Source organism: Podarcis filfolensis (assembly GCF_964270895.1).
Source record: "Podarcis filfolensis genome assembly, chromosome: 8".
Lineage (NCBI taxonomy): Eukaryota > Metazoa > Chordata > Lepidosauria > Squamata > Lacertidae > Podarcis > Podarcis filfolensis.
Window position 1 is genome coordinate 89,812,000 of NC_139611.1, and position 20,987 is coordinate 89,832,986.

Here is a 20,987-nt window from a genome sequence, read left to right on the forward strand (position 1 = left end):
GAGGTACCACTGTATTTGCTTTCTCACGAATGCAAAGAGGAAGGGTTATTCCCAAATAAAATATCCTCTCCTACTCATCTAAATCCCTCCAACAAGTTAGGAGGGACCCCCCCCCCGGACAACCTAGTCCAGCATTACAGGTATCGCAGAGGCTGTGTGTGAATCTTGGGGGTGAAGGAGGCGGGGGGGGCGCTTCTGCCTGGTGCTGCAGCAGCAAAGGAGCTCCAGGGAGCCGCTTAGCCAAGGCTGCCTTCTGTCATTTCTGGCCTCTGTGTTTCGGTTAATTGAGCCGTGTGAGGGACAGGTGGCGGGGGGGGGCTGTGCTGAGGAGGCTGGTGGAGAGGCTTTCTAACCTGGTGCAGTGGAAAGGGAAGAACATCTGGGCAGCTGTTCATCAAGTGGCTTGCAAGGGATGATTCAATCCGCCCCTTCCGAGGTGCTGCTGGAGGGGGGTCCCGGTGTTAGGATATAGTTCCGTTCCACCTTAAAAGGAACAGGCATGACTGTTGTGTGTCACATGCCTGTTTACTTCCAGCACAGTCTGCTGGGAACTCCCGTTTTGTATATTGCTTTTGCTACTGCTGTACTGCTTGGACACGAAGGGAAGCAGACATGGTTTTTTCCTTTGTTCCTGAACTAAGCTGAATAAACGCCTGTAAATAATGCTTACACATGTCTCTGTCCGGGACGCAGGTGGCGCTGTGGGTTAAACCACAGAGCCTTGGGCTTGCCGATCAGAAGGTCGGCGGTTCAAATCCCCGCGACGGACGTCAAAGTGCAAGTAGATAAATAGGTCCCGCTCCGGTGGGAAGGTAAATGGTGTTTCCGTGCGCAGCTCTGGTTCGCCAGAAGCGGCTTAGTCATGCTGGCCACATGACCCGGAAGCTGTATGCCGGCTCCCTCAGCCAGTAAAGCGAGATGAGGGCCGCAACCCCAGAGTCGGTCACAATTGGACCTAATGGTCAGGGGTCCCTTTACTTTTTATGTCTCTGTCCACCACTTCCGTTGTGAGAAGTTACTCACTCTGCTGATTAGAGCGTGCCAAGTCCCTAAAGGTCTCTGAGTCTTGTGTCGCTGATTGATGCTGTTCTGACTACCGGAGTTTGCCCGGCTGCTGGCCGGTGGCTGGAGCCAGCTGGGGGCCTGCCAAATGCCCCTGTCTCCTCGGACGCATCCCAACACCCAGCCCCTGATTTCAGGGAGTGGGCAGAGGAGGAATGGTGGAGACTACCTCTCCATCCTGACCCTCCCAGGGAGGAGCAAGAGGAAGACAGTATAGATTTACAACAGGGGGTTGAGGGAGGTCACAGCTCAGAGAAAGATGAGGGGGAAAGCGGGGGAATCGTGGGTGAGCCAGAACAACACCCGCCTGACATGTTGTCAATAGAAAGCATCCCAGACCCTCCATCTCCCGGGACCCGGCGAGCCTTAAAAGTAGGAGAGCAAAGAGCTCAAAGACAGAGGGCACGTAGCAGCACCCGTAGAGGAGGCGATGGCGACGAATGAAGAAGCTGTTGGAAAGATGGGCAGGTGGAGAGTCACTCGGGACAACGCCATTATCCAAGAGGCTGGGTTCTAGAGCCTCTCTCTGTAAAGACTGAAATAAAAAAAAGGACTGTAAGAAACTTTTTCTCGACTTCCGGGTTGGTGCCACTGTTTAATGGCGGATTCCCTCCGAGCTCCGGAGGGAATCGGCTCCGTAGCGTCTGGGTCTGGCCGCTGCGGCGAAGCGGGGACCCTTAAAATCACAGGCGCGGATGCCTGTGAACACAGAGACTCGGCGGGCACCATTTGCGCCCCCCCAATCCGCGACGGAGCCTCTTTAAAGGCTTCGGAACGGAGGCAGGGTAAGGCGTGGTGCTGAGAGTACTCCCTCGCCTACGGAGTGAAGCCGCAAGCCATTGACAGAGAGCGCCAACTTCTTCTAAGAGTGATTGGATCCTAAAACATCAACCCGTGAGTAATACGGAGATTGGAACTTTAAAAAATTTCTTATCCTGGATTTGGAACGAGCGGGAAGGGGCTAAAAAGGAAGTCCACCCCCCCCTCTTTGTAAACAACTTAAAGCAAAGGACTGGGCAGCTAAGGTCGAGAGAATCTGTTTTTTGCTTTTCTTAACAAAGATCCTGACCTCACGGTTTGGACATTATAAGAAGATATTCTGGAGGATAAAAAGAATTTTGGGAGCTGAAACTACACCCCCCCCTAGACCCGGGAACGTCCGATGAGAAAGCCTGTTGCATGGAAGATTTTGACAGCTGTCAAGTGAGCTGCTAGTCAGCTAGTTGTCAGCTGGAAAAAGAGAACATTGTTTCTGCTGTTTTTTGCTGGTTTATTCGGGATAACTTGTTGAAAATAAGGTTGATACAAAATAACTGGACTTTTGGTTTTTGAGCTGAAAGGAAGATTAAGGAATTAAATCCCCCTAGAGGGGTAACAAGGATACTACATTACAAAAATGGCTGGAGTGTCTAAATTCCAAGCAGAATTGGACAGAGCACTGGTTCTCTTGGGAAACTTACAAGATGAGTACGATGCTTTGTCTACAGAGGTATCGCTATTACACTGGACAGTAAACAACAGCTTGGAGTCTGATAAGGATTTGAAACAGGAAGCCTATTCAACTGAACAAATAAATGAAACCGAAAGCGTAGACACGATGGAGCAATATGTTCTTTTTGAAGAAAACGAAGGAGGAGATGGAGGTTTGCAGGAGTCAAAGGAGAGCTACAATATGAGGCCTGACATGATGATAAAAAAGGACAATAAAAACTGGATGTGGAAAGCCTGGTTTGATTGGGAATTTGGAAAATGGAGAGATCCTCTTTTGAGGAGATCTGAAGACCTGAGGATTATAAATTTGTTGAAGGTGGAAGCTGGAGCTGTGGGGACATTTGGATTTGAAAGAAATTTGAAACAAGAGTTGGAATACCCCATAGGCTTTGCTTTTGCTTTTAAGTATGGAGGACTGGCTAGAAGTAACACCGATTCTGTTGGGCCGGAGCCCCTCCGAGACCTGGGGCTTAACATCAAGGTCTATCAAAGAGACCGGCAGAAAGGAACTGAGAGAGACATAAGGGCCTCGGACCTGAGATCTCCAGGCTAAATAAATAATATAAAGACTGATGGATATTGGTTGGGGACTGGAACCGGGAGAAGGGTGGGTGGAGGTTGGGAATCCAAAGGGTACATAAGGATAATTTGCATTGCTTTATTTGTTTTATATTTTGTTAGTGGTAAGGAAATTGGGTAAACCGTGGAAGGGAAATTTTGGTCGACCTTAGGAAAAAGGTTTAAGAATAAATTAATGAGGTATAAGTATTGATGAGTAATTTCAATAAGGTGAAACTGGTTTTTTTTTCCTTTTTTTTAAATTAAGTGAAAATAAGGCTGTTAAAAATAAATGGAGGAAATGGAAAAAAGAAATAAAGTAAAATAACAGTATGTTAGAATAAATGTTTAAGTTAAGGTGAAGAAATAAGTTAAGGACTTGCTGAATTGACAATTTAAATTGGAATACAAGAAGGGGAGGTGTGAGGAGGTCTGAGAAACAAGGTTGAGGAAAATAAGTATCAGAAACTGTATGTGTTTTTTCTATTTTTCTGTTTAGTTTTGAATATGCTTTTTTGTGTTGTTTTTATTTTGTTTATTTTTTTGTTTTTGTTTGTTGTGTGTTTTTTGAAAATACCAATAAATATTTAATAAAAAAAAAAAATGTAAGAAACTTTTTCTCGTCTTTATAATTTCCTGGGCAACCAGCCGGGAGACGCTGACAGCATCCTGACACCTGCTAACTCCCTGGGTTTGTCTGGAAAGCCTCCCAGGAGGGGAGGGGAGGGGAGGGGGGACCTGCGCGCTCTGATTGCTCTCAATCATGCTGCCACTGAAACATCCCTGATGGATCACATGGCAGTGGGGAGGAGGGCTCCCTCCCTCCGCCTCTTCACATTTTATCCCATCTCCATGGAACAGAAAGACACACTCGCTTCATGAGTTCTGCATAGACCAGGGGTAGGCAGACTCGGGCCCGGGGGCCGGATCTGGCCCTATCGCCTTCTCAATCTGGCCGGCAGACGGTCTGGGAATCAGCCTGTTTTTACATGAGTAGAATGTGTTCTTTTGTTTAAAATGTATCTCTGGGTTATTTGTGGGGCATAGGAATTCATTGCTTTTTTTTTTAATACAGTGCCTCTCCATTCTGAAGGAAATCAGCCCTGAGTGCTCACTGGAAGGACAGATCCTGAAGCTGAGGCTCCAAGACTTTGGCCACCTCAAGAGAAGAGAAGACTCCGTGGGAAAGACCCTGATGTTGGGAAAGATGGAGGGCACAAGGAGAAGGGGACGACAGAGGACAAGATGGTTGGACAGTGTCCTTGAAGCTACAAACATGAGTCTGACCAAACTGCGGGAGGCAGTGGAAGACAGGAGTGCCTGGCGTGCTCTGCTCCAGGGGGTCACGAAGACATGACTAAACGACTAAACAACAACAACAAAAACCTCTGGATGCAAACGGGATCCATTCCGGAGCCCCGTTCACATCCTGAAGCAAACGCAATTTGCCGCTTCTGCGCATGCGCATGTGCAGGTGGCGAAACCCGGAAGTAACACGCTCCGTTATTTCTGGGTCACCACGGAGTGCAACCCGAAAACACTCAACCCGAAGCTACTTCAACCCAAGGTATGGCTGCATAGTCCGGCCCCCCACAAGGTCTGAGGGACAGTGGACTGGCCCCCTGCTGAAAAAGTTTGCTGACCCCTGGCATAGACGCATAGGATTGCAATGCAGGAATCGTGCTGAACCAGAGCCTTGCTCTGCTGAGCTCACTAAGCACACAAGAAGAGCCTGCTGGATGAAGCCAGCGTCCCCTCTAGTCCAGCATCGTCTTCACACAGCAGCTGACCAGGTGCCCCACCTGAGAAACCCACAAGCAGGATCCGGGCTCAAGAGCAACTCTCCCCTCCTGTGGTTTCCAGCAACTGGGATCCGGAAGAGTCGCTGTCTGCAGCCATAGAGACAGAGCAGACCTTCTCAAATGGTGTTGCAGGAAAACCCTTCCCAATCATTCAGTTTGTAGAAACACGACACACACACACTCACACATGACATACGCGACGCTTCTGTTATAAATTCATAGAAAATCAGCCGTACATCAGATCTGCACTGTTCCACTTTTATTTTACACCATGAAGGAAGGACTATCAAAGGGGGAAGACTTGACACAAGGCAGCCATAATCCCCCAAGCCCACAGCGAGCCCTCCCCAGTTGGCATGCCAACTTTGATGGTCCTGGACAGAAGACCATCACACTCACAAAGGACCTGCCTATGGAAGTGGATTCAGCACGGACTGAAACAAAGGACAGTGACCAGCCCTTCCCTCTGGGGGCAGGAAACTGTGAACTCCCCTTTGTCCTCAGGAATGTAATCATGGGGAGGGGAAAGGAGGAACGGGACAGGTGAGAAGACCCTCAGGTTACCACCACAACTCCTCCCTCAACCCCTCCTCTTTGTGATGTGTCAGTGATGTACTCATGATGTAGTCTTAGGGGTGTAGCATGGGGGATTAGTAGCTAATAAAGGTTGGGGTCTTCTTTTGTTGGGGGCTTCCATCTTGTTCCACCTGGTGGCAGGTGGGAGTCCTGTCGCGACCATCTTCAATCAAGACCAAGCCGACTGGCTGCTGTTTTGCTCGGGTATTCCTGGCTGGTGTCCTTGTTCTTTTTGTCCAAGGGAGCCCTCAGATTTCTCAGTTAGCAAGGTGGTGGACTCCCTTTCCTTGGGGTTGGACTAAATGACCCTCGGGGGTCCCTTCCAACTCCATCATTCTATGACGCTATGGATCCTGCCCTGTGTGTGTGTCCACCGGCAGAGCAGCGCCATGGCGACGGGGCTCTCCCTGGAGGCAAACCTGGCCGCGTGGGCAATGCGCTTCCTTGCTGGGGGTCCCACAACCTTTCCCTCCCAGCCTAGCAAGCAGGGAGAGGGGTCGCTGTGGAGCGCAGGGCCCCATCTGCCGGGCCAGGCCTGGCACACCCCACTTCTGCGACCCCCAGTGGGGCCCAGGGAATAAGCGGCTATTTTTACCCTTTCTCCAGAACCTCCTAAGCCTTCTCTGCTGCTCAGAAGGTGCGGAGGAGCGGGGGGAGAGGAGGCCAGCTGTCCTCCCCTAGAAACCCTGATGGGCTTTTTGCCGCATGGAAGACGCTGTCCACAACTTGATGCCAAGACGCCTGCCTTTCAGTTGGCGGAAGGAGAAGAAGATGCTGCCTCGTCTGAAGCACAGGCTTTTCCTTCTTCTCCCCTGACCTACTGCGGCCTCCCAAGGTCTCAGCCCTGCCCCCCCACGCCCCCCCATTTGCATCTCAGCATTTGGCCTGGTGTGTTTAGCAGCCTCGTTTTTTGCAAAGGGCTTGTAAAAGTGCAGGAGGTGTAAAACCTCTCCATAAAGTGCCCAGATGGAAGGGGGGAATCTAAAGGAGCAGATGGCGTTTTTATAGCTCGGCGTTTATGGAGCTGTAGGAGTTTTGCACAGAGGGGTCTCCTGCTGGGGGCTGAGGGGGGACTTAAGAACAGACCGCCTGTTTGTGGGGAGGGGGGCTGGGCAGGATGGCTTTGTTTCAAGGCACTGAGTGTCAGAATGTGCCGTCCCAAAGTTTGTGGGGAGGGTCTGAGGCTCCCCAGTCTCCAGAAATCCCTGCCATGAACAGAACTGGGATAGGACTCCTGGCAGGAGTGAGGATGGGCACAGTGGCTTCTGGAGAGCAGAGAGAGCGACGCAGCCTGACCAGCGGCCAGAAGAGGCTCTTTTAACTGTTAAAACCAGGAATGGGGGTGGGGGCAGTTAAACGACTCCCCCAAAATCCCAAGTCCCCACCACTGCCTCGAACTAAGGTCAGGACAATGACCATTGGCACAGGCACCACACATGCACAACAGCAAAGCGGCTCAGAAAAGCAATCTATAAAATTGTAGCAATAACCGGATATCATGAATCGTACTGCTTCCTCTGACTATCCAATATAGAAAACTGTAGAAGCTTCAAATAAGTGCCAAAATTCCACGGTTTGACCAATTTCCTTGGTTCCAACGGCTTATGACTCCCCTGGAAGAGGGGAATACAGGGCTCGCCCCCCCCCCGACTCCATCATCCCTCAAGCATAAGGAAACATACTCCTTCCGCCTCCACAAGGTGGGAACTTAGCCACACGATAGGAGGCAGGAGGCAATGAGGGCAGCACTTACCCCCATAGACATCAAAGAGAAGCGCAGGAAAGGAAGAGGGTAGTTAGAAGGTGTGGGAAACTGGGGTTATTGACAGGGGTGGGTGATGGGCTCATGTTTCTACAAGCCAAACACTCCTACATTGTGACATATTTGTGATGTATCGATGATGCTGTTGAAAAATGTATTTTTGCCCCATCCAGGCAAACCGCAAAGATACTGGTTACTTACCTCAATCCAGCCGCCTGGACACGCTCCTGATGATCTTGATCCTGGAAGGAAGAACAGCGAAATAGGCTTGGACAATGGGGTTAGCCTCTTTTCTTTGGCCATAGCCCCCCCCCCCCGTGGCCCAAGCAGGTGGGTGGCACCCGCCCAGGTGAGCCCCCACTCAGTGCCGCAAACCCCGCCTACCTGTGGGGAAGGGAGGGTGGAAATTATGGGAAACGGGGAGAGGTCTTAAAGGTTCACGCAACCCTACTCTTTGTGTGTTTGAACCTTGTTGCAGCAAATAAAGATCAGGTCTACTGACCACTGTTTGCTTCTTTAACTTGGCTGGAGACTCCTTCTTTTGCTGACTGGTGGGACCTGCGGGGCGTGGCACCCAGTGAACTGGGCAGTGGAGTAAATCCGCACCCCAAGATTTTTCCTTATCAGGTGAGGAGCTGGACTTCTCACTCACCAAACTGGGAGAGGCAGTGAATGCAGAAGACCAAACAGGATTCGAGAAGACCTCCAAAGATTGGAGAACTGGGCCAAAACCAGGGGTGCCAAATTGAATAAAAGTATGGGTGGGGGCAGGTAAGCCCCCCTCCCCCACTGCATAATCGATCACATGACATGGCACACACAAACCATTTGAATGGCAATGTCCATCAACTTTGAGGGGACCAGCCCCCTCAAATATTTTACTGTGGGGGGCAAAAGGACCTGAGCCCCTATGGCTCCTATGGCCAAAACTAAAAATATGAATTTCAGTAGGGACAACTATAAAGTTCTGCACTTAGACAGAAGAAACCAGCTGCACAAATATAGTATGGGGGACACCTGGCTTACTAGCAGTACATGTGGAAAGGCTCTTGGGGTCTTAGCAGACCACAAGCGGAACATGAGTACACAGTGTGATGCAGCAGCAAAAAAGCCCAAATACTAGAAGTCAAGTGTCCAGATCAAGGGAAGTCATAGTCCCACTCTATTCTGCCTTGGTCAGACCACACTTGGAAGACTGTGTCCAGTTCTGGGTGCCACAATTTAAGAAGGATGTTGACAAACTGGAAGGTGTGCAGAGGAGGGAGACCAAGAAGATCAAGGGTCTGGAAACCAAGCCATATGAGGAATGGTTGAAGGAGCTTGGATATGTTCAGCCTGGACATGAAAGCCATCTTCAGATACCAAAAGGGCTGCTGTATGGAGCAAGCTTGTTTTCTGCTGCTCCAGATAGGAGATCCTAAATCCAGGGATTCAGATGACAAGAAATGAGTTTCTGACTAAATATTAGGATCAGGTTTCTGATGTTTAGCTGTGATTCCTGCATTGCAGGGGGTTGGGCTAGATGACCGTTGGGGTCCCTCCTAGCTCTACAGTTCTAGGATCCTATCATTTATTTCCTCCCCCCCCATCAGAGACAGCCACTGATGACCCCCAGAAGCTCCATAGCAGGGGTCTGGGAGTAGTCTAGGTGAGTGAAGTGGCATTTGGAGGAGAGCCTGCCTTCCTGCTCTTCCCAGTGATATTTGTCTGCAGCAACAACCCAGATGATCAAGACCGAGCCTGTCTTTTCTCTTTGGAAATCTAGAGATGAGACAACTCTCGTTCCTGTTCCAGCTGTTGCATTTGCGGGCTCTCTGTGCGTCAGATTTCTGAGTTTAGGATCATCACGACCTGACTGGAGGTTTTGGTGGTTGCAAAGAGGTTCAGCTTTAGCACAAACCTCTGGGAGCCTCGTGGCTCTTTCATTACCTAATTTTTGTTTTTTTAAGAAAGGAGATTGCAGATTCACAAAGTGTGAATTATTAAATTGCAAATTCCCAGATTATGAATTGCAGATTGTGAAAGGCAAAACAAGCAAATTAATCAGAGGCAGGGAAGGTGACTGAGATTCTTGAAGGCCATAAATTTGGATTCAAGTATTTGCCAGAGGAAACAAACATGCCTCTTTGATTCATGAATTTGAAAACCCTTGATTATTTCAGCTCAACTTTGGAAAGATGGTTTTTGCTCACAGCTCCTCAGGGGAGTGGAAACCACTTTGCATAAAGCATTCAAGTCCAAGAGTAATGAGCTCAGTGGGAACTGGAGAGCAGGAACAGGGACTCAGCCCCAGTTGCCAGCGGAGCTTATTTGAGGAGGGGAGCAGGACTTCTCATTCACCAAACTGGGAGGGGCAGCCAGCAGTACTTGTGGAAAAGATCTAGGCATAGCTGTCAACGTTTCCCTTTTATAAAGGGAAATTCCCTTATTCCAAATAGGATTCTTCGCAAGAAAAGGGAAAAGTTGACAGCTATGCTCGGTCTTGGTGGAACACAAGCTTAACAGGAGACAACAGTGTGATGCAGCAGCAAAAAACATGAATACTATTCTAGGCTGCATCCACAGAAGTCTAGTGTCCCAATCAAGGGAAGTCAGAGTAACACTCTTTTCTGCCTTGGTCAGATTACACCATGTCTGAGTGCCTCCACACACACCCCAAGCTTTCCCCACAAAAACCTGCTTTTTAAAGCTCAATCAGAGCAAATGGTAATCAATCCACAGGAAATCTACATTGACGTTGGCTCTGAGTGAGCATTAAAGAGGGTTTTCCGCAGGGGAACCTCTGAGGCAAAGAATCAATGCTTGGACATGGTGCATTTGAGCTCGGACCAGTGCCTGGAAAGAGCGGGGCAAAAGTGCTGACCTTAAAAGCCCTAAACGGCCTCAAAGGTCCAGCAGACCAGAAGGAGCATCTCCACCGCCATCATTCTGCCCGGACACTGATGTCCAGCCCCGAAGGCCTTCTGGTGGTTCCCTCACTGCGAGAAGCAAAGTTACAGGAAACCAGGCAGAGCGCAAGGAAATCAACCAGGCAGATGTCAAGGAAATCAACAACTATCTGATGTTTAGAAGACACCTGAAGGCAGCCTTGTTTAGGGAAGCTTTTAATGACTGATGTTCTAATGTATTTTTAATCTTCTGTTGGAAGCCACCCAGAATGGCTGGGGTATAAGTAATAAAGGGGTAGTAGTATTGTGGCTAAGCCCTGAGATGTGATATGATAGCCATCTCCCAATATCTGAAGGGCTTTCACATGGAAGACAGAGCAGGCTTTCTTCATGGTCTGCTTCCCTCCCCCTCCTGCGCTGAACAGCCTCAGGAATATCTCTGGCAGCTGTTCTGCAAATACCGGAGCAACATCTCCTATCTCTGCTCTGCGTAACTGGACCAAACTGGCATCAGATCTCTTGGCCCAATGGCGCTTCCATTGCTTGCTCTGAGTTAATTGTTCCTCCGGCTCCATTTTGGCTTGGCTCTCTCCCTTCCTCACTGGGTTCCCCTTGTTCTGCCATTCTAGCACTCCATCGTCATCCTTTCTGTTTCTAATAATTTGTGAGCAGCTCTGGGAAAGCCTGGGGAGCTGAGGAGCGCCATAGAAACTTAGGTATAAATAAAATAAATAACCCAAAGAAGCCTTGCCAAGGGAGGATAACAGTTTGCTTTCTGAAGCTACTGTTTAATGTTTTTTGGAATACACTGTGCTGAGTCCGTGCACCCCCGCAACATCTGTAGGAGGGCGGCTAGGAAAACGGAAGGTGGGAGAACTGGGCACAGAAAGGCCTGGTGCTGGGCAGAGCACTCTGTGCCCAACAGGGAAGAGCAGAAGGCCTGGCACTGTGATGAGGAGGAGGAGGAGGAGGAGGAGGAGGAGGAGGATATTTATTTATTTATTTATTTATTTATTTATTTATTTATTTATATCCCGCCCATCTGGCTGGGTTTCCCCAGCCACTCTGGGCGGCTTCCAACAAAGTATTAAAATACGGTAATGCATTAAAAGCTTCCCTAAACTGGGCTGCCTTCAGATGTCATCTAAAAGTCTGGTAGTTGTTGTTCTCTTTGACATCTGGTGGGAGGGCGTTCCACAGGGCGGGCGCCACCACCGAGAAGGCCCTCTGCCTGGTTCCCTGTAACTTGGCTTCTTGCAGGGAGGCAACCGCCAGAAGGCCCTCGGAGTTGGACCTCAGTGTCCGGGCTGAACGATGGGGGTGGAGACGCTCCTTCAGGTATAATGTATGATGGGTTCATACAGCTTTAGAGTTGGAAAGGACCTTAGGGTCATCTAGTCCAACCCCCTGCAATGCAGGAATCACAACTCAAGAATCCCTGACAGGTGGCTATCTACCTAAAAACCTCCAAGGAAGGAGAGTCCACCACCTTCCAAGGGAGTCTGTTCTACTGTCAAACAGCTCTTACCATCAGAAGGTTCTTCCTGGTGTTTAGTCAGAACCCCCTTTCTTGCAACTTGAAGCCATGGATTCGAGTCCTGCCCTCTGGTGCAGCAGAAAACAAGCTTGCTCCTGCCTGTGGGCTTTCCTGGCTGGCCACCATAGTGTTAACGCAGTAATCTGAGGGCTCCCTTGGACACAAAAAAAACAAGGACCCCAGGCAGGAATACCAGAGCAAAAGAGCAGCCAGGAGGCTTCGTCTTGATTGAAGACTGTCACGACAGGACTCCCACCTGCCACCAGGTGGAACAAGATGGAAGCCCTGAGCAAAAGAAGACCCCAACTCTTATTAGCTACTAATCCCCCATGCTACACCCCCAAGACTACATCATAACTACATCATTGACACATCAAAAAGAGGAGGGGTTCAGGGAGGAGTTGTGGTGGTAACCAGAGTGTCTTGTCACCTGTCCGGTTCCTCCTTTCCCCTCCCCATGAGTCATTTCCAGAGGACAAAGAGGAGTTCGCAGTTTCCTGCCCCCAGAGGGAAGGGCTGGTCGCTGTCCTGTGTTTCAGTCCATACTGAATCCACTTCCATATGCAGGTCCTTTGTGAGGGGAATGATCTTCTGTCCAGGACCATCAAGGTTGCCATGCCAACTGGGGAGGGCTCACTGTGGGCTTGGGGGATTATGGCTGCCTTGTGTAAAGTCTCCCCCCTTTGATAGTCCTACCTTCATGGTGTAAAATGAAGTGGAACAGTACAGATGTGATGTACGGCTGATTTTATATGAATTTATAACAGAAGCGTCACGTATGTTGTGTGTGAGTGTGTCGTGTTTGTACAAGCTGAATGATGGGGGAGGGGCTTCCTGCAACAATGGGAAACAGGATCCTGGAACTGATGGCCGCCCTTTGGCCTGATCTAGCTGCTGCTTTGGGGCTCTTCTGGGGCTCTTAGAGTCATGGACTTGACTCCTTCCAATTCTTCCTTGAGGCAGCTGCTCCAGCCATCCAGACAAGGATTCTCTTCCACAGAAACCCACCTGCCCCACCTGGCCAGACCCCTGTTGGTTGCCTCCAGGTCTTCCCATCACCCCAGACATTTGCCCCTCTGCTTCCCACCATCCCCGGAGCCCTCTTCTCTCTCTTGCACTCAGCCAGTGCCCCCTCCCATATCTCCACCACCCCACAGGAAGAAGCAGGCTCAGCACCGGCTCCTGGGGGAGATGGTCAGCCTGTCACTGGCTCAGGGTGTCCCTCGTGGGCCCCACATGTGGGCAGCTTTGGCTCTTTGGCCTCAAGGGGAACCCCTTTCCAAAGGAGGCTCACATCTTCAGGCAGCCCCTGTTGCTTGTTGTCCAAAACAATGTTAGCGGATGTTTTTGATGAGACCAAGGGAGATGCATTGTCGAAAGAACCAGTCTTACACATTTTCAGAGGCCACTCCAACCTCCAGAGGGTTCCAGGCACTTTACTTGGCGCTGGTGTTCCCTTTTGGGAACGAGGCTCAGAGGAGACTGTGGTGTCTTTAGCACATATGGTTTATTTACACAGATATATATATATATAAGATATTTATTGGAGTTTTACAAAAACATAAATTTAAAAGATCATATAAAAAGAAAGAAATACAATAAAAGAAACATAGAAAAATACATAAAATAAGAAAAGGAAGAATAAAAACAAATCCATTTTTGTAACCCTAACTCGTTATCTTATTTCCTTGGCCTCCTCACACCTCCCCTTTTTGTATCCCCATTTAAATAATCAAATCAGCAAATCCTTACCCTCTTTCGTTTATCTTAACTCTATATCTTAGCATATTATAACTCTATATTTTCATCCATTTTCAGTTCAATTTTGCATACTCTTGTTAACTTTGTTGCTAATGCCACTTATTTTCAATCCAACATCATTTTTAACATTCATTAATTTTACAGTGTTTCTGAAGATAGTCTTTAAATTTCTTCCAGTCTTCTTCCACCAACTCTTCTCCCAGGTCTCGGATTCTGCCAGTCATTTCCGCTAATTCCATATAGTCCATCACCTTCATCTGCCACTCTTCCAGGGTGGGTAAATCTTGTGTCTTCCAATACTTTGCAATGAGTATTCTTGCTGCTTATTTACACAGATATACAGCCTGAGGCTAGGATGGAAGGGCTCATAGCATTAGCACTCTACGAGAGTCTTGCTTCTCCCATGGCCACAGTCTGGGATGCCTGCAGAAATCAGGCACGGCTCTCTGTCCTTCAGCTCCAGCTTGCTGCGTTTTACAAACGGACACTTTTTCTCTTCTCTCTTTCTCTCTCCATGGAAGAGTTTCGTGGAAGGAGGGGCTCACTCCCATCTGTTGTATCTGCTTTGCTAATCACCCATTACCTTCCTTTTATGCATTACCTTCCTTTTCTTCTTGTTGTAGGCGAATTTCTGAGCACAGAAAAACTGGTTGGGCCTGTGTTTTGACACTGCTAAATTTAGCACCTGTCAGCCCCTCTTCATACGCCAAGCTTTGATTAAACTCCAAAAACCACTAGACCCAGGAATTCAGGGGAGTCAAGGTGCCCACAAACTCATAGCAATATGATCTCGGCAGCTCAAATAGTCATAGAATTGTAGAATTGCGAGGGGTCCCTAAGAGTCATCTAGTCCAACCTCCTGAAATGCAGGAATCTCAGCTACAGCATCCATGACAGATGGCCATCCAACCTCTGCTAAGAAACCGCCAAGGAAGGAGAGTCCACCGTTCCATCATGGAACAGTCCTTGGTTTGAGTCCCACCCTCTGGAACAGGAGAAAGCAAGCTTGCTCCTTCTTCAACTTGCAAACCTGATAGATCTTCACCTTGGTATTGGTTGTTAGCATCACCTTCTGGAGAGGTGAGTCATTGCCATGGCTGCCTTGCCAATACACTCGTCCAGCTGAATGTTAATGGAGAGGTTTCTGGTTATGGTGGAACCCAGGCAGACAAAATTGCCTACCACCTCAAGCCTGTGATCACCAATGCTGAAGCATGGAGTGCTGGCCGTGTCCTGGCCCATGATGTCAGGCTGATAGCAAGGCCACACTCCCTTCAGGCTTGGGCAAAACAATTGATGAGTCTCTGTAGGCTTCCTTGCATTGCCATGCCAAGGCTGCATCATCGGCAAACAATATCTCTTGGATAAGGACCCGCTGCATTTTAGTCTTGGCATGGAGACGTTCCAGGTGGAACAGCCCCCCGTCGCTCCTTGTATGGAGGTGCAAACCATCTTCAGTCAGGCTGAAGGCACATGAGAGGAACAAGGAGAGCTGGGCCAAGAAGACCACAGCCCTGTTTGACACCACTCTTTGGAGGGAAGGCGTCTGAGGTTGAGCCGTCATATGGAGGGTGCTGTGCATGTTCTTGTGGGAGGACACCACCATCACGTGGCGCTTAGGTGGGCATCCTATCTTGTGCTGCAGTGTGAAGAGTCCTTTTCAGTCGACAAAGTCAAAGGCCTTTGTCACATCCAGGAAGGTGATGTCCAGCTGCTTTCTCTGCTCTTGGCATGTCTCCTGCAGCTGGCGCAGTGAGAAAATCATGTCTACTGTTGACATCTGAGCTCTAAAGCCGTATTGGGATAGATCCTGTCAGCGAGGGACTGTAATCTGTTGAGAACTACACTGGCAAAGGCTTTCCCCATGGCAGTGGTGGAGGAAGGCTCTCGGGCACCTGGGGCAGCGTGCCCAGGGGTGGGGCGAACCACCCATAGGGGCAGGAGGTGTGGCGCCCATAGGGGCGGAATGGGCACATGGCATCCTGTGCTGTCCCTATGAATGCCACACGCCTTGTGCCATGCCTCTTAGAATTCCTGCTCCATGATTGCAGTCATGGGATTTTTATCTGTCACATGACGGTGTATGTTTTGACTCCACCGAGTGGGAAGTGACGGAGACAGGATGTTTGTGTTACTGTGTTCCGTGAAGTGGGACTATTGTCCTTTGTTCTCTCTCTTTGCTGTCTGATGCTAGAGAGTGAGGGACCCATGTTGCAGTGCTCTGTGTGTGTTTAGATGTAAATAAAGTCGATTAGCCAAAATGCTGAGCTGCTGAGAGTCTGTCACGCATGCTGTGCAAACTCTGTAGATCCCTAAGTGTGCCGGTGTCGGTTGCCATCGGTCGCTGTGATGTTCAGGCTGAAGAAAGCTTTTGAAGCTCCCGAACAACCAACCAGGTGGGAGGGAACATGCCAGACAGGCATGTGTCTCTGCCAGGGTCCTACTCCAGTGTAGGACAAGCTCCGGACAGTGCCGTCCTGTCCCTATGGGCACCACGTGCCACGGGGTGCGTGACGCCCATAGGGAAGGCACGGGGCAAATAACACCCATAGGGACAGCAAGGGGCGCGCAGCACCCATATGGGACAAGACGGGGCTCGCAGTGGGGCCTCAGCCTCCCTACAGCTGGGGGGGAGGCAGTGGGTGGACAGCACGGAGCCTGTGGGCAATGAGACGCGTGGCTCATGCGTGCTGCAGGCCCTGTGGTGATGAGTGCCACCCGCCATTTTGTCACCCCCCCCATCAGGGTGACACCCGGGGTGTCCCGCACCCCCGCACCCCCCTTCGTACGCCCCTGCCTCATGGTACTCAGCAGGGAGATTCTGCAGTAGTTGTTTTTGTCGGTTTGCATTTCTTAGTACAGAAAGTATTGCTCTGATGTGTAGAGATCTTTCCTATTCTAATAAATTCAAGAGGGTTCTGGAAGTTTCTCTGTTTGAAAGAAGCAAGCAGAAGGCTCATGATGTTTGGGTTATTCCTTCAGAGAAGCTGAGTACAGCTGGCCTAAACTGGTTCTGTCATCTCTTCTGTCAAGGTCAGGCTGACTGTAAGAAGAGGCCAGAAGGAGCCTGGGTTTCACTTTCTCTCTCTGTCTCTTTTCCTTCTGGTGTTCTGTACATAGTATGCTTAGTGATAAGGTTTAGTCTTATTATAAGTTATGGTAAGTTTAAGTTAAGTCTGCTGCAAGTGGATTTCTTATGGACAGGGCCAACCCTGAAAGTATTGGATTTGTTCTAGTTACAGGTAGGTAACTGTGCTGGTCTGCTGTAGTCGAAACAAAATTAAAAATAATTCCTTCCAGTAGCACCTTAGAGACCGACTAAGTTTGTTATTGGTATGAGCTTTCATGTGCATGCACACTTCTTCTTCGAAGGAAGGATTTATTTATTTTTTTGTTTTGGATTTGTGACCATTATGCTTCTTTGCCTTCAGTAGCAGTAAAGCTCTGCTGGCTGAAATATAATTGCCTCTGGTCTATTTATGGGGAATCCTGCAACGTGTTTAAGTTTTTACTCTGCTAACTATATGTCAGAGTTCTGCTCTGGATCAATACTGAGTAGAATTTCATGACCGTTTCAGTCATGGCAGTCACCTTTGTTCTTGGAGAGGGTCACAGTGCTGGAGTCTTGTGGCTCAGATTCTTGTTCCCAGCACTACAAGAGGAGGCTTTGGTGTTGCATCTTGAGAGAGGAATTGAAGCTGGCTTCTTTCAGCACTTCTGTTGGGATTGTGTCCTGTCCTGAGACTTTGCCTGAGAGTTGATGGCTCACCAAGGAAGGGAGGGAAACCCAATCTCTTCCCAGACAGGCAGAGTCTGGATGCTGTCGGCTGCTGTGTCAGAGACCATGTTTTCCTTCTTGATAGTGCTTTGCCCATCACTTTGTCTGCTTGCTGCAGTCTGTGATGGTCTCTCCCAACAAGGTTTCCTGACTGTTGGTCCAAAAGCTTTGTGCATTTTGCCAGGGTCAGCAGCGAGCTGGATGCTCTGACACAGCTTTAGCTAGCAGTCCCTGGCATGGCACCCGGCTATCCACTGGGCATTGCTCCTTGCCTTCCTCAGTGCAGCAAGTGTCTTCTTGCAGGGCGCACGATTGTAGTTCACAAGAGACTCGTGCTTTGCAAGCAATAACAGGCTCCGGGTCCTTTATGCCAGCCTCAAACTAGTCGGGGATCTGTTGCTCACTTTTGCCAAAGGAGGACCTAGCTGTGTTGTAGATCACCTCTTTGTTGTGGCTCCAGCATATGGGATGTGATACCTAAGTAGCAGTCAAGTACAACATTCCTTGTTTTCCTAGAGTGGACGTGCAGGGGAATGTTTGGTCCAGCCAGTCAAAAACTTCCTGTTTCCTCCTGGCTGGGACATCCTTCCTCTTGCATGTGACTAGAGGTGGGTGTGACCTTACCTGTCCAGGTAACAAAAGGACAAGGCATGCAGCACTCTCTCTGTTTTTTACTTCCTCCGTCGTTGGAGCAGCTTTTTAGCTAGAGATGCTCTGTTGGCTTCCAGTCAACAAAGTACACTGGGATTATCCCCATATGGGATAGATCCACATGTATATCCTTTCTAACTAAGTCTGCCTTCAGGGATCCAGCTGTGAACTGATGATGTGAGTAAACTTATTCTGTATACTTTACACAAGATTGTGGCTTGTTCATTCTTTTAAGAAGAATATAAGGGAACTTACTAGAAACCCAATATTGAGAGGCTGCAACCAGTTATCAGTTGTGCGTTTAAAGGGGGAATGTAAAACTCTGCTAAGTTATATTGCAGGTTAGGAAGAATATTAATAAACAATATATCCTCTCATGCCTCCCTGAACATCCCCACACAGCAGAGCTTGTTCGACAGAATCAGAAAGTTCACAAAGTTCAGATATGGCTGTTCTGGCAGTCTTGATTTGCGGCTGCACTTTCTGCTCTAGGGAGCAGCTTCAGCTGGCCAGCTAAACCGGGTGAGGGGAAGCAATGGGTCTCAACCCCCACGTGCATTAGGGGCTTCTCCTGCTTGTGAAGACAGGCTAAGGTGGATGAAGCAGACAAGATCAGTTGTGGGTCCAGCGGTGAAGTTCGATGTTTTATTGTGTTTTTTGATGTTTTATTGTGTTTTTAATATCCTGTTGGAAGCTGCCCAGAGTGGCTGGGGAGGCCCAGCCAGATGGACGTGATATCAGTACTATATGATGGCGATGATGATGATGATGAAGAAGAAGAAGAAGAAGAAGGCAGTTCCTGCACAAGCTGTAGGGGGAATTGAGGGCCAGATGCAGCCTGTCAATCTGGGAAGGTAGATCTAAAAATAAAGACGCAGAAACTAAATAGAAACAGAGCTACAATTGAGAAAATTGCACATAATTTGAGATTTTGACAGGGACTAAACCCCAAGTGCTTTTTATACAATTTGGCATTCCTTTATGACATATACGTTCTCCAGACAACCCTCATCGCAAACCTGGCAAATCTGGAACCAGACTTGGTGAACCAGATAATGCTGAAATTTTTCACCTGGGCTTGGTTATTTTGTGCAACTGGACTCATCCCGTGTCCCCGTTTTATAGTTTGCCTTTCCATCTTTTAATTCTCCTCTTTTTAATTTTTTAATGTACATAAAACAGAGAATACTGTTTTAGATGAAAACCAAAATATGAAAAACTAAAGCTATAAAACCGGCACACAGAATAGGTTAAGGAAACAAGGTGCAGATAAGGCCCATCCACAGAATCAGATGAGCAAGTCTCCTTCCAGGTTTGCGATGAGGCCCGTCTCGGAAAATGAGGCGTCTGCTGTGCCAGCCATAAAAGAGCGTCAAACTGTATTTTAAAAAAGAGTCTACAGGTTCTAGTTCTTGTCGAACTCTCAAATTACACATAATCTTCTCAGTTATGACCATCTTTTAATTCTCATCTGTTGTTACAATCACTCCCACTGTTTTATACACAGTATATAGAGAGAGAGCCTTTGATTTCCTCCTGCAGCCGCTGAAATGTTCTTCACAAGAGCAGGAGATGTTGGCTGTGCCCTCCGAGCCTCTGCTCAAAGCTTCTGACCAGCGCAGAAGAGAGATAAGAGCTGCTCCTCCTGCTGCTGCTGCTGTTTGGGGTCCCTGGAGGGCAACCTTTTCAGAGGTGATGCCCTCGCCTTGCCGTTCTCTGGGCTCCCACAGAGATAAAGCTAGGGGGCAACTGCCCCCTTGTCCTGACAGGATGTGGGTCTCGGGAGGCTTGAAAGGCTGGGTAGCAGGGTCTCTGAGGAGCAAGTGTGAAACAACTAGCGCCTGTCAATTCCTCTTTTCTCTGGCTCCTCATTTTTCTAGCTGCAAATCCTGCTCTCCACACTTTCAGGTAATTTGTCAGTGTTGTCGTGCTAATGTCTCCTGATCGATACATTTTGCCTAACAGACACCTTTTTGCAAAGCTCTCCCTCCTCCTGTCATGCACCTATTGTGTGCTCTTCTCAGTAATCTGTGCATCCCCCCCCATGCATGTTTCACCCAAGGCAATGCATTTCTGCACACAGTCCTGCCCCAGAGAGAGATGCATTGCAAAATTAAGATAAATGTCTGGCGCATGGGGGCGGGGGCTGTATTTGGGTTCATTTGGGGGGATTTGGAAAGCACAGGTTTTGGTAAGTTCCTCTTTAACTACAAACAGAATCAAATGCTCCCCCGCTTAGCAACCCAACGCCCCTTCCCAGCCCCCAGGGCTTGTCTCAGTCTGTCCCTCCCTGGCCAGTCTCAGGGCTGTGGGAAGGGAGTATTGCAGGCTGCAGAGGGAAGCAGGCACAGCGGGGGGGGGGGGGTTGGAGCCAAGAAAGACCTTAAGCCCCTTGGGGTGGGGCATTTCCATACCCCCTCAGTTGTCCCGATTTGAGCCAGACATCCCAGAATTACAGAAGCCATCCTATCTTCTGACTGGATCCTGGAAAGACCCGCTTTTTGCATTGCAAAGGGTTGGACTGGATGACCCTGGGGTCCCCAACTCTACAAATCTATGATTCTGGGTAGCCAACATCTCCTCGCCAGGGGTGCAAAGGAACCTAAGTACACCTCTGAGTGGCGGTAAGACTGAGACCTTCGGCTTGCAATGGAGAGCTGGAACGAGGTGTCAACTAAACAGGTGGCATGTAGGAATAACAGAGGACGACGGGAGGTTGAATGCAGGTGAGCTGCGCAGAAGCACGGTGGCAAGCATGTGCCAAGCAAGCTGCCGGCTAGCTCTGCCAAGGCTCCTTTCATTGGCAGAAGTCAACAATTGGAAACAGTAGTGAAACCACCCTGAACTTAACGTATTTCCATCTACGCACATTTCCAGCGTTAGCAAATACACGTGTCAGCAGGTGTTTCCCTAAGATGTTTTCCCCGATACTTGATTACATCTGCGTCCCTGGTCATGCTCCAGCCAAGTGTTGTGTCTAGTAACCAAATCTGTGAGAGGACAAACGGTCAGGGGGAAAACCCTGTTTGCTAGCCAAGAAGGCAAAAGGTCAGGGAGCGTGGGCGCAGGCTCCTTGGCACACTGTGGCATGCCGGGTGCCAGGTGTGCCTCAGCACAGCGG

At 49.1% G+C, this 20,987-nt stretch overlaps 1 long non-coding RNA gene across 2 annotated transcripts in view; it reads left to right on the forward strand.

The window, feature by feature from the left end:
• The window catches only part of LOC310769158, a 254,965-nt gene that overhangs the window by 166,299 nt on the left and 67,679 nt on the right, over positions 1 to 20,987 (forward strand). The gene's annotated exons all lie outside the window — the stretch shown is intronic.